Source organism: Electrophorus electricus, chromosome 18 (assembly GCF_041902795.1).
Source record: "Electrophorus electricus isolate QZ-2024a chromosome 18, ASM4190279v1, whole genome shotgun sequence".
Classification (NCBI taxonomy): domain Eukaryota; kingdom Metazoa; phylum Chordata; class Actinopteri; order Gymnotiformes; family Gymnotidae; genus Electrophorus; species Electrophorus electricus.
In genome coordinates, this window is record NC_137514.1 from 2507280 (window position 1) to 2521403 (window position 14124).

General features: G+C 41.7%; 1 pseudogene across 1 annotated transcript; it reads left to right on the forward strand.

Annotated features, from left to right (window-relative positions):
• Positions 1-1294: 1294 nt before the first annotated feature.
• On the forward strand, positions 1295-14123 carry LOC113591734 (NACHT, LRR and PYD domains-containing protein 3-like; annotated as a pseudogene). Its single transcript, XR_014118313.1, has 12 exons — positions 1295-1359; positions 1473-1590; positions 2446-2664; positions 2881-2910; positions 3757-5115; positions 5569-5691; positions 9271-9383; positions 11497-11655; positions 11776-11946; positions 13143-13316; positions 13491-13537; positions 13744-14123. The product of XR_014118313.1 is annotated as an NACHT, LRR and PYD domains-containing protein 3-like (transcript).
• The last annotated feature ends 1 nt before the right edge of the window (position 14124 follows it).

Sequence of the window (14124 nt, forward strand, 5' to 3'; positions counted from 1 at the left end):
CTCCACCATTGGCTGAAAAGAGTGTCGCGCGCGCAGAAAGGCGTGACCTATATGAGACTACTCCGTTGTACTACAAGGATATGTTGATTAGTTAAAATATATAAAATATAAATTTGTATTATATATACGACTGTCTTATATATTTCAGCTCATCTTCTTTTGTTGCAGCACAACTGTAAAGTAGAGACCCCGTATGAAGATTTCTTGCAGCGCTGCGTCATCGTATGCAAATGCTTTTCATTGTATTTGGTGCTGGGTATGAACTCGGGACGAGTGTTTTGAGCGAAGACAAACACTGCACCTAGAGCACTCTCCTTTAATGGCTTTAGATGCAGAGCAATTTTTAACTTAAACATCCGTTAAGGACACTTATGAGTTCCTCACCGCAATCGTTTCTACAATCGATCAAGTTCAGTGTTGAGTAATTAAAAGTAAAAGTGTAACCGCAATTGAAACATTTCTTACACGAAGGTATGTAGTAAATATAAACAATTTTCAGGCTTGTGTGTATATGACTGTGCTTTTAAAATAAGGACTGTACTCACTAGCATTCGCAGGGAGAGAAAATGCAGGCAGGGTCGTGCTATAGTTCACTAGACTATATTTTCGAAACGGCTCATGGTTCACAGAAACAGTCCTCATATAGTTAATTCAGTTCAGCATGTAGTGGACCTAAGTTCATGTTTGTTAGTCTCTCTCTCTCTCTCTCTCTCTCTCTCTCTCTCTCTCTCTCTCTCTCTCTCTCTCTCTCTCTCTCTCTCTCTTTCTTTCTGTCTCTCTCTCTCTCTCTCTCTCTCTCTCTCTCTCTCTCTCTCTCTCTCTCTGTGTGTGTGTGTAACCAAACAAACATGTCAAACGTGCTGCATTCCTATACCACATATTATACTACAGGCTACTATTAGAGCTAGTGCTGTGTTATTATCTACCACTAGTAGAAGTAGAATGGGTAGCTCACGTAACTGTCCTGGTAGAGCATGGTGCTGTAATATCATGGTTCAGAGATCATGCACACTGTCATACTAATAAATATATGCTCTGGATAAGGGCCAGATGCCATATATGTAAGAACCTTGATACAATCTAGTGCGACATATATACAGTTAATTATCCTAGTATATTACGTTAAATTACTTAAGTCAGAACATGTTGGAATAGGACTAAACAGTATAGTTTGATTCAAGCACTATAGGGTTACAAACTACACTATACTAACAATGAACTCAGAAGAGTTATACAAAAAATTACACAAAGTGAAACATTAATGTTTGCTCCCAGGATATTGCATTAAGATAGTCTGTCAGCATGCATGGACTTGAATTTTCACCTGAACACAGCAGTGACACAACACCTCCAAAAGTGGTGAGGCAAAAATATGTCATTAAAATCTGCTATGATGTCCAACCCCCCCAAAAAAAACCCAAAACATTTTTTCAGTCACCTTTTAGCAAAACCATTGTTATCACTTTCTTCAGTGAATGAAAATGGTGTCTGTAACTGAACTACTGTTGGCTGCACTGATGATCATTCTGACTACCTGGGTCTGGTGGTGGAAGTGCCCAAACCTGCCCGTAATCACCCAGAACAGTGCAGGTAAGGCAGAACTGGATTTATTGGGTAATATATGTTAATATATATTAGAATTTTTGCCATTTCAGTGTGATTAATTGAGTCTTTGTTCATTACTTCGCTACGATGAGCACCCATAGACTACCAAAGAGAACAATTATAACTAAGGCTGTGAAATTTTGAAATTTGATCTTTAATGTTTCAACTTAATATCATCTGGTGTACCGTAAGTGAATTGAAAGATCTCTGCTATTCCAATAGAGGGCAAAATAGATCAATAAACTCAGGGCCAGCATTCTTTAGAGAGCTAAGAATTTGACAATAAAAATATATCTGTTAAGAAAAAAAATTATGTGTCAGGTTATGCATTCAGAATATATGTTTTAGATGAATGAGAAATAAATTCAAGAGGAATTGTTATTGTTGTTATTGTTTATTACTTAACTGCTTTTGTTAGACTGACCCTCCTGACATTGGATTATAATGTGACCTGGCATAAATTGGGCATGACTGGCTTTTCAAATAAAAAAAGCAGCAATGTGCTGAATGGAGTCACCAGATTATTGAATCTCTTTAATCCTGTTAAGTCAGTAAAGCGTTAAACATTCACCACACAAAGCACTATGATACAATGCATCAGATGGCAATATTAAAAAAAATGTATTGTTTAACGCATTTTCCTATTGGCCCTAATTTTTCTCATTTTTGAATGATTTATATCTTAGTTTGCATGGCAGCTGCAAATAAAATGGTTTTCTGACATTAAAAGCTTGCCAACGGGTGTTCAGTTGGTCATAGCTAAATGTAGAAACTACTTTGCCTCTGCATAGTAGTAACTCCTTCACCCACAGCACGTCTCTCTTTGTCTCTGTTTTGTAGCACTGAATGCTGTGGTTCTCGAACCACCGCAGACAGCTTTGCCAGAGTCTGATGCAGAGCAGATAGCTCCGATTCAGTTAACTCCTCTCACTTTCCCTACTGAATGCTCTGTCGTTGTGAGTGCTGTGTATGGCAGCACCGTGGCTGCTCCGGTGTTCAATAGCAACAACTTCTATGGCTCATCTTTCTTCACCTTCAATACTAAGGGTGTTGGCAATGGTATGCTATAATGAATTTAAGCAATAGTTAGGAGAATTATTTATAATAAAAAAAGATAATAGAATGTACCAAGCTACATGTTTAAATCACAAAATGGTAGAAGTCAATGTGGTGTTGTAGCATTGTAGAAGTCAATTGTACATTAATTAAAAATAATTTGTACTTTGTATTTAGTTAATTGCAATATTGTTTTTTGTTTTTTAAATTTTTTTACAGAGTCAACTGAAGAACAAAAAGCCCACTTAGGTAATAATCTGAATAATGTAATTCCTTACATTCTTAACCTTATTATTTAGTTGGCAATCTCAAGACCTCTTATTCAGAAACTACTGTAAGTTATTCAGTATCAAAGGTATGTAGTTACAAGACTGAGGCATGGATCTGGCCCCATCTGTGGATCTTGAGCATTTAAGGCTTTAATTCAGATAAAACATAAAGCCTAATGTACACTGAACCCAGTTTCACAAAAAAAAAAAGTGCTGATCTATGTGACTCTTTGGAGTTACAGTTTCTTTTAGGAATGTTATACCAGATTAGATCTGATTTAAGAATAATTAGCAAACCAAGGCATGAGGCAGAACATTTGTAACAAAATTGTGTATTATGTAAATTAGTTGATTTGCTTCTTTGCTAATTTAGTGTTTGTCTGGAGACGATACCTTTTACAGTGCTATCCAGATTACTGAATATTAGTGCCTATGAGTGAATTATAATTTGGAAAGGCATAAGGGGTCATTTCATGTCAAATCACAATATAAAAGGGAGATACCATCTGTGATATAAGGCACTATTTGAGTGCATTTAAATTATTGTCATTCACTCATGTTTGTTCTCCAGTCTAAACACTGTTCTTTAGTATTCAGATCATCTTAGACTGAACTAAGATTTTGTTATTAGAACTGAGCCAGATATAGGCAATGCCAGTTTTTGCTAATTAGCATGTTCCAACATAATATATCAAGACTAAATTAATTTCTTATTAAGACTCTTTGATATGGTTTTGTAACTTTTCACATTTTGTGAATTTTCTATATATATGTCACAAGAAATACACAATTAAACGTTTATTTTAACTTTTCTATAAACAAACAGAAGAGTGTGTTCTAAAGAACATTTTGGAGAGTCACAAAGCCATCATGAAGAAGAAAATCGAGTGCCTATTTGAGGGAAAAAAGGATGTAAAAAATAAAATATATCTTAAGAAAGTTTATACGGAGGTATTCATCACAGAAGGAGAACTCAAAGAAGTCCAATAATGAACACGAAATTTTGAAGATTGACAAAGTTTTTAATATGAAAAAATCTCAGGACACTCCAATCAACTGTAATCAAATTTTCAACTTGCCATGGAAAAATGAAAAGAACAAGCTTGTGTTGACCAAAGGAGTTGCTGGCATTGGAAAAACAGTTTCTGTTCAGAAATTCATTCTTGATTGGGCAGAGGGAGATGCAAACCAGGATATAGACTGCATGTTTCTTCTTCCATTTCGAGAGATTAACTTGGTTAAAGATGGAGAGTACAGTTTTCATGAATTACTGTTGGAATTCTACCCTGAACTGGACAAACTGAAGGAAACAAAAATCTATGAAGACTACAAGCTTGCATTCATCTTTGATGGGCTTGATGAGAGTCGACTTCCATTGAATTTCAACAGCAGAATAGTGTGCAGCGTAACAAAGAAAGCATCTGTGGATGCCCTGATTACAAATCTCGTCAAAGGAAACATACTTCATCACATTCAGCTCATCACATTCCTTCAGAGCATGTGAGCTTATTCACAGAGGTGCGAGGCTTCACTGATGCACAGAAGGAGGAATACTTCAAAAAGAGGATACTGGATAAGAATGAAGCTTCTAAAATCATCTACCATATTAAGACTTCTCGCAGCCTGTACATCATGTGCCACATACCTGTCTTCTGCTGGATCACAGCTACTGTTCTGCAGGCAGTGCTGGTGGAAAACCATGGAAAAGACATTCCCACCACACTGACTGAAATGTACATCCATTTCCTTCTTATACAGATGAATATAAAGAACCAGAAGTATGACATGAAATATGAGCGAGACATGAAAAAGCTGATGGAATCCAACAGAGAGATGATCTTGAAACTGGCCAAGCTGGCATTTGAACAATTAAAACAGAAGCACATAATATTCTATTAAGATGACTGTGGTATCAAAGATTCAGAGTTCAGTGGTATTTGCACAGAGATCTTCAAGCAGGAATCTGTACTTCATAAGGAGAAGGTATACTGCTTCATACATTTGAGTGTTCAAGAGTTCCTTGTTGCTCTCCATGTGTTCTACTGCTACCTGAACAAGAACATGGATGAGCTGTAGTTCCTCCTTGATGGATCACTTCCAGAAGGTTTCAGTTTCATGGCAGTTGTACCAAAAAAATGTGTCCTTGTATTTCTTGCTGATCAAACATCCTGCTAGCCAATGTCCAGTCTCTGGACAACAAGCTCGACGACCTCCAGGCCAGGATGAAATTCCAGAGGGACATTCGGGACTGCAACCTCCTCTGCTTCACTGAGTCATGGCTGAACCCAGCGGTACCAAATCACACCATCCAGCCAGCCGAATTCTTCTCGGTTCACTGTATGGACAGGATGGCAGATTCGGGGAAGTCGAGAGGCGGCGGAGTGTGTGTGATGGTAAACAACAGCTGGTGCAACAATGCCAATGTTGTTACTCTCGCCCGCTCCTGCTCACCCAACCTGGAGCTGCTCGCCCTCAAGTTTCATCCTTTCTACCTTCCTCGGGAGTTCACTTCGGTCATCATCAACACCGTGTACATCCCACCTCAGGCCAACATGGACACTGCACTGTGGGAACTTCATGAGGCTCTCACACAGTTTCAGGCACAACACCGGGATGCTGCACTCAGTTTCCCAACTAGAAGCCCTGGGTGAACAAAACCATCCACGAGGCTCTGAACTCTCGCACTGCTGCCTACGATGCAGGCATCGTCAACAGAAACATGGATGAGTACAAGTCTGTGGCATACGGAGTACGCAGGGAGGTGAGGGAGGCCAAGCGGTGCTACAGGAGGAAACTGGAGTCACAGTTCCAGCAGAGTGGCTCTAGATCCCTGTGGCAGGGACTACGGACGATCACAGACTGCAGGAGCCCACCCTCTGGACTGATGAGTGCGGATGAGTCTCTGGCCAACGAGCTGAACACATTCTTCGCTCGCTTCGAGCTAATGCTAATGCTAACAGCGCTAATGCTAGCAGTGCTAATGGTGTTATCGGCGCAGCCAAAGGCGCATGCGCAGAGCCCACCATAGAACAGCGCCCTCTCATCATCACAGGGAGTGATGTGAGGAGAGTGAATACCAGGAAGGCGGCGGGACCAGACGATATCTGCGGGAGAGTCCTCAAAGCCTGCGTAGACCAGCTAGCCCCGGTATTCACCGACATCTTTAATCTCTCCCTGACGCTCGGTATCGTCCCATCCAGCATCAAGTGATCCACCATCGTCCCCGTCCCGAAGAAACCTCGACCCTCTGGCCTCTATGACTACCGCCCTGTTGCCCTCACATCAGTCGTGATGAAGTCCTTTGAAAAGCTAATCAGAGATTTCATCACATCTTCGCTGCCAGCCTCCATGGACCCACTGCAGTTTGCACACCGCCACAACCGCTCCACTGATGATGCAATTGCACATCTGCTCCACACTACACTGACTCACCTGGATGAAGGGAGGGGAAATTATGTTAAAATGCTATTTGTCGACTACAGTTCAGCATTTAACACTATCATCCCCTCCCTACTCACTACTAAGTTGGGGGATCTAGGACTGCATACATCCCTGTGCGACTGGATCTCCAACTTCCTAACAGACAGACCACAATCAGTACGGGTGGGCAACTGCGCCTCATCCACCCTCACCCTCAGCACTGGAGGTCCTCAGGGTTGTGTCCTAAGCCCCCTGCTCTACTCACTGTACACCTACGACTGCACAGCCACTTCCAGCTCTAACATCATTGTCAAGTTTGCTGACGACACCGTTGTCGTGGGTCTGATCTCGGACAACGACGAGAGGACCTACCTGGAGGAGATTAAACACCTGGAAAACTGGTGCCAGGAAAATAATCTCCTCCTAAACATCAGTAAGACAAAGGAGCTGATCGTGGATTGCAGCAAGAAGCAGGTGCGGCACTACCAACCTGTGAGGATCAGTGGAACCACGGTGGAGAGAGTAGATAATTTCAGGTACCTTGGAGTTCACATCTCGCAGGACCTGTCCTGGTCCCGCCATACCAACTCCCTGGCAAAGAAGGCTCGTCAGCGTCTTTACCATCTCAGACGCCTAAGAGACTTCAGACTGCCCTCCAAGGTACTGCGGAACTTCTACACTATCGAGAGCATCCTCATGGGGAACAGCACCAAGCAGGACAGACAAGCACTCCAAAGGATAGTGCGTTCAGCAGAGTGCATCACTCATACGGAACCTCCTTACCTGCAGACCATCTATTACAAGCGGTGCCAGACTAAGGCCAGGAGGACTGTGAAGGACCCCACCCATCCCAACAATAGGCTCTTCTCTCTGTTGAGGTCAGGGAAGCGCTTTCGCTCCCTGAAGACCAAGACAGAAAGACTGAAGAGTAGGCTCTTCCCACAGGCCATTCGGGAGCTGAATCAGGGAAACTGATAAACTGTGGGGACCTCCACCACCATGTAACTGTAAATATGTCAATTGTAAGCTGGAACTGGATATTGTGTACATACATATTTAGCTTTAGTTCCTCCCGCATTCCTTGGTGCATTGGGCAACAAGCGCTCTCCAACGGGTCCTATTGGCTGCAGCGTCTCTGGCTTTGTCCAACGAGCGTATGTCAATAGTTTTTAGGTCGGCGATGAAGGTTGATCTCCAGGTGGTTTTGGGTTGGCCTTGCTTTCGCTTTCCTCCTGTCGGTGTCCAGTGTACAGCTGCCTTTGAGATGCGTTTGTCTGGAAGATGTAGGAGATGACCAGTGAGGCGCATTCTGCGTTTGGTGACGATTTCTTCCAGCTTCCGCAATCCACTCAATTGAAGAACTTCCTCATTGGTAATTCTGTCCTTATACGAGATACCCAGTATTCGGCGGATGCACCGTTGATGGAAAACGTTTAGTTTCTGGGCGATCCTCTTTGTGTTCCTCCAGGTTTCACTGGCGTAAATGGCGGTTGGGATGACGATCGTGGAGTACAGATGCATTTTGATTCCTGTATTAATTGTTGTTGAGGACCAGATGTGGCGTAGACGCTGGAACACACCCACCGCCTTTCCGATCCTACATCGAACGTCCGCTCCTGAGCCACCGTCATTATTGGATACTATGCTGCCGAGATATGTGAACTCGATGTCCTCCACCGTTTGCTGCCCAATAGTTATCTGCACCTTGGTTTGACGATTCACCCACATGACCTTGGTGTTAATGCGCAAGCCAACATTTTCCGCTTCGCCCTCAAGGCATGTTGTCATGGAATGTAGAGCCAGTTTTATATTTGCTAGCAAGGCAATGTCGTCTGCGAAATCGAGATCAGTGAGATGAGATCCATTTGTCCAAGGAATTCCAGTCACTGGGCTCATCATCACCTTTTTCATGACGTAGTCGACTGCGAGCAAAAAGAGAATTGGCGACAGGATACATCCTTGCTTGACTCCGGTTCGATGTTGAAGAAATCTGTCTAGCCATCGTCTGTCCTGACGCAGCAGCTAGAGGTGATATATAGGTTCTGGAAGACGTTGACAAACCGCTGTGGAATGCCGTAGGCTTGTACAATTGTCCACAAGGAGCCCCTGTGGACGCTATCAAAAGCCTTTTTGAAGTCGATAAAGTTGATGAGCAAGGGGCGCTGGAATTCGATGCACTGTTCGATGATATTACGAAGCGTGTAAATCTGCTCACTGCACGGACGGCCCGCTCTGAATCCGGCTTGCTCTTCTCTGAGAATTTCATCCACTGCTTGTTGTAGGCACCGTAATAGAATGCTGCAGAAGACTTTCCCAGGAACCGAGAGGATGCCCTGCCAATTGTTGCAGTCAGCGGTATTGCATTTCTTTGGGAGTTCAACGATTACTCCTTTCTTCCAGTCACTTGGGATGCTCTGATCTTGCCAGCACTTGTTGAGCAGCACTGTGAGGGTGTTTACAATTGCGTCTCCACCGTGCTTTAGCATTTCCGGTGCTATCTCGTCTAGACGAGGTGCTTTGTTGGCTTTGAGTGTTCGAATAGCCACCTTAGTTTCCTCGATAGTGATTAGATCAAGATTAACTACCAGGTCTGGAGGTGGCGGTGTGGTGCCAAAGTCATAGGTGTTGGCAGGGGTGGGCTGGTTCAAGGTTTCCTTGAAGTGTTCTACCCAGCGCGCATCTTGTTCTTCTCTGGTGAGCAGAAACACCCCGTCCTTGTTTTTGATGGGTGCACTTGAGTTGCTCCATGCCACAGTCAACTCTTGTACAATGCAGTACAGGGTCTTATTGTCATTCTTGCTAGCCGCCTCATGTGCTTCGGCTCCTTTGCATTCCAACCATGCCTTCTTGTCAGATTTGCAGCTTCATTTGACTGCCCTATCCAGTTGCCGATATCGCTCTGCTGTGGTTTCCTTGTCAGGGTCAGCTTTTGCCTGTTCGCGTCGGCATTTTGCAAATATCCTTTCGTCAATCAGGCTCCAAGTTGGGTCCCGTATCCAATGTTCTTTCTGTGTCCCGCATCGGCGACCCACGGTTTCCTTTACCGTTTCTATGACTGCTTGTTTGAATGCCATCCAGTATTTGTCGATGTCGCCCGCATCTTGGATTAGCTCGAACCGATTTCTCAACTCCAGTTGGAATTGTTGGACCGCAGCAGGTCCTTCCAGCTTCTCCACAGCGTAAGGACGTTGTCATTGCTTTTGTTCTCTCTGTTTGAGCTGTAACCAAATTGAGGATCGTACGAGATAAAGGTCCGATCCAACGTCCGCTCCGCGATAGGCTCTGACGTCCAACAGTGCTGAACGCCATCGCCGAGAGATAAAGATAAAGTCAATTTCATTGTATGTGGCTCCATCCGGCGATCGCCAGGTTTTCTTATGGATATTTTTGTGGAAGTATGTGTTACCAATGCAGAAATTGTTCATATTGCTAAAGGATAGAAGTCGTTCACCATTATCATTGGTCTGTCGCCCCGAACTGTGTTGACCAATGATGTTTTCTAAGCCACGACGGTCGTCGATAATTTGTGCATTAAAATCACCAATGAGAAGTTTAACATCATGAGATGGGATTTCATCAATGGTGTATTGTAAGAGTCCGTAGAACGTATCCTTCTGATCGTCATCGGAGTCTTCGGTTGGAGTGTATACTTGGATGATGGAAGTTTTAGCGTGTCTTGATTGAAATCGTGCCGTGATGATGCGATCGTTGACAGGTTTCCATCCAAGTAGTGCACATGATGCCTTTTTACTAAGCACCAATCCGACACCATGAATATGGTGCTTCTCATGTCCTGAATACAGGACTGACTTCCCATCACTTCGATCTTTCCCGATCCAGTCCAATGCATTTCAGAGACACCCAATATGTCAAGATTGTAGTTGTCAAATTCGTGTAGAAGCTGGGCAAGCTTCCCACGTTTGCAGAGAGTTCTAACATTCCAGGTGCCTAATTTGGAAATCATTTTTGCATCGAAGGTTCCGGTCTGCATCGGGTGTTGGACACCCTCGCGGGTTTGCTCCAGCACCATCATCAAGTTAGAGCCAGGTCCTCTTTGCTGATGGGATCGTTTAGAATATTCGTTGTTGTTTCTGTAGCGGTAGAAGTTTTTACAGGGCCGGGTTGCTGGCCTGGCACCTAACCCTCCTCCTTTCGCTTCCGGCACTTGGGAGCCGGCAATGGCAGAGTTACATACATATATACATATCCATATATACATTGTACATTGTGTATATAAACATATTATACATACATTGTACATACATTGTTAATATATATATATATATATATATATATATATATATATATATATATATATATATATATATATATATATATATATTCCCTATACACCTGTTTTGTTTTCCTCAGTTTGGACAGAGCACTCTCAAACCATTTCACTGTGAGTTATACTGTGTATGACTATATATGTGACAAATAAACCAAACTTGAAACTTGAAAAATATAAAAACACACGCAAACAAGTTATCAACAAAATTCTGCACACATCTAGTTGGCACATTTTTGGTCCTTTTTGATTGAGCATCATGGAAAACTTTGCAACTGTAATAGTAGGATCTCAGAATGCCATGAACCTTTTCTATAAGAAAAGCAAATAAAAATGTTACAGAGGAAGAAATTATATACAGATATAGACTGAGGAAAGATACAATTTTGCTATTCTGCCCTGATTCTGCCCTGATGTTCTGAAGTGAACAATTCAGTGCTGAAGTCATGCAGTCATGCAGGCTGGTAAAGTTACAAATGCATAATCTTTTGATTTAAGTGGCAGATTTCAGCGTAGCCTACCACTGGGATTTGTGAGTCATCTGTCTCCTGGTGTGGGTCTTTAATATGTATGGACTCATTTGCATGTCAGTTTTGATTGACTTTCACCATGGGCACAAGGTGAATTTACCACAGTAGTAAGCTGACAATTCTGTGCTAATTATTGCCAAGATAATGAATCGGAATTAAATATCATGTTGCACATTTTGTATGCTGTAGTTCAATTACCTTCAAATTTTATGAATTTGGCCCTTTATGTTTTTACAGTTTTAGGTGAAAGGTTATTTAGGATAGGTTATTTATGTCTGTGATTTGCTATCTGAGTAAAGATGATTTTTGGGTTCTATTTTTATTAAAGCTTGGCAAGTTGCCACTTCAGCAAAGAAAGCTGTGTCTTGGCCATCAAGCTTTCAACTCTAAGAGAATTGGACTTGAGCCATAATGACTTGCAGGATTTAGGAATAAAACTGGTCTCTGAGGGCCTGAAAAAATCAAGCTGTAAACTTGATGTATTACGGTGAATTCTGATCTTATATTATGTAAAATTTAAAATCCATAACATAATATTGTATTTTTTATTTACTTGGTTTGAGCTGTAGAATAATGACACTGATTTTTTAAATGTAATGTTGTACAGTCTAGGCTGGTGTTCCCTAACTACAGACAGCTGTAAGATGCTGATTTCTGTATTCAGCTTTGGTGTACCCCTGAGAGAGCTGGACATGAGTAACAATGATCTACAAGATTCAGGAGTGAAGTTCCTCTCTGATGGACTAGAAAATCCAAGCTGTAAACTGGAAGTACTGTGGTCAGTAGAGGACATATATAAAGAAAAGTTTGGAATATATTTTTATTGTCATCTTTCAGTGTATACAAGCTGAGGTAATACACTAGTACAATGAAATTGTCTGATATAAACTGAAAATGTGTAGCCAACTAGCAAAGAGATATACTTTGGTCAAAATACCTGAAGGATCAAGCATCACAGCACCTTTCTCATCAACACAGCCCTGCTTAGAACAGCTGGTTTTGCATGGTCCTTTAAATGATAAGTATTTACTGCTCACCAAAGCCGCAACCCCCCCCCCCCCCTTGTTGTGTAATGATGTAAGTTTGGCTTAGTGCTACTCTGCTAACTGTTGAGTGATAAATATGGCTGCCAGATAAAACATTGTGGTGCAGCTATGTTTGCTCTTAGTTCATTAAACTAACAAACTAATAGCTTTAACATTATTGTAGATCCTGCCACAAGTAAAGTATTAAGTATTGATAAACAGCTAACGAAACACTTGTCCTAGCATAATTATTTTTTCAAAGCTTACATTTCCCTTGTCTGTAGCTTTGCCACAGAGTGGTTAGTATCGATCCATCTTTTAGTAGGTCTTTTTGATACTCCTTGTACTGACTCAATCATAAAAGCAATCAGACACAGTGTTGAGCACACATGCATGCTATGGGATTTTGCTGACTGTAGCTGGGACATTGGAATCAAAATAAACTTTATCCATTTAACTCTTCTGTCCTATGAAGCTATGGACTGATATAGTGTTCTGTGCTGTTCTGTGAAACAACAACAGAGCAGCTCTTAGTTGACATAATACTAGAGGGCACAATGCTTGCAAGACGAATACGGTGCACATCTGTCACACAGGAAACTGATCGGGTTGTCTTATTTCAGTTTCTGGATTGTTAGGCACTCCATATACCCAATGTATGTGCACAAGCACTGAAAAAGTGAATTTTCCATAACATGTGCCCTTTAATTGGTCACGATCGCTGTAGTCAGAGTTTACTGAGGTATATGGGTTTCTTTTTCACTTACATTTGAGAGTTTTGCCAAAGAGAAAGACACATCATCTGTGGTTTCAACTCAGACCTGGCAGAGCATGATAGGATCTAATCACAGTGACTCAAAACTTTTAATACTCCAAGCTATATTATAGAATCTAAATAGCTATAAATATTCAAGAGTATCAGTAATGTTGTTGTTGTTTCTTTTTAAAGGTTATCTGGATGTTTGGTCACAGAGAAAGGCTGTTGTGCTCTGGCTTCAACTGTAGGTTTAAATCCTTCACACCTGATGGAGCTGGATTTGAGCTACAATCACCCAGGGCATGCAGGAGAAAAACTCCTTACTGCTGCACTGGACGATAGATACTGTAAACTGGAGAACTCGAAGTAGGTTTTAATTACTTTTTAAGAGGTGGTCAACCTAGACCTAAACTGTAGAAACACATTTACAACTGTTCATTGCCAGTTCCATAAGGTCAATAATTACTGCACTTGTGTCGATGCACCCAAGCAAAATGTTTATGTTAGGTGTGTGTATGCATATTTGTGTGTTTCTCATAGAACGGATGGGGGAGGAGAGTGTAGGATCAGACCAGGACCAAGAAAATGTAGGTTGTTTTTGTTTAAAACTTTAATAAACACTGGTAAAAACTAGTAACAATGTTTTTTAAAACTTAAAAAAAAGTAAACTTTAAACTAAACTTTAAACCAACTTTTATTTCTTGAGTTGTATGACTAGGACAGATTTCCTTAAAGATGGTATAGTATGTACATGTTGTATCCCACTCTGTTTCACCCTCTCCTCTGTTTTTAGATGTCTGCGAACTCACATTAGACCCCAACACAGCACATCACTACATTTGTCTGTCAGAGGGAATCCGAAAGGCGACACGCATTATAGAAATGCAACCGTATGGTTCCAGCTCTGAGAGATTTCGACAGTGTATGTATGTGCTCTGTAGGGAAAGTCTCTGTTATTGGGAGGCTCAGTTGAATATGATTCCTGCCCTTTCTTTTTATTCTGACAGAGTAGGCATGTATCTGGATTGGCCTGCCAGCATTCTATCCTTCTACAGCGTCTCTGCTGACACACACAGGCTGACCCACATACACACGTTTTACTCCACATTCACTGAACCCCTCTATGTAGGATTTAGTCCCACCACAGAAATATATTTGTGTTAATAAAAATTTA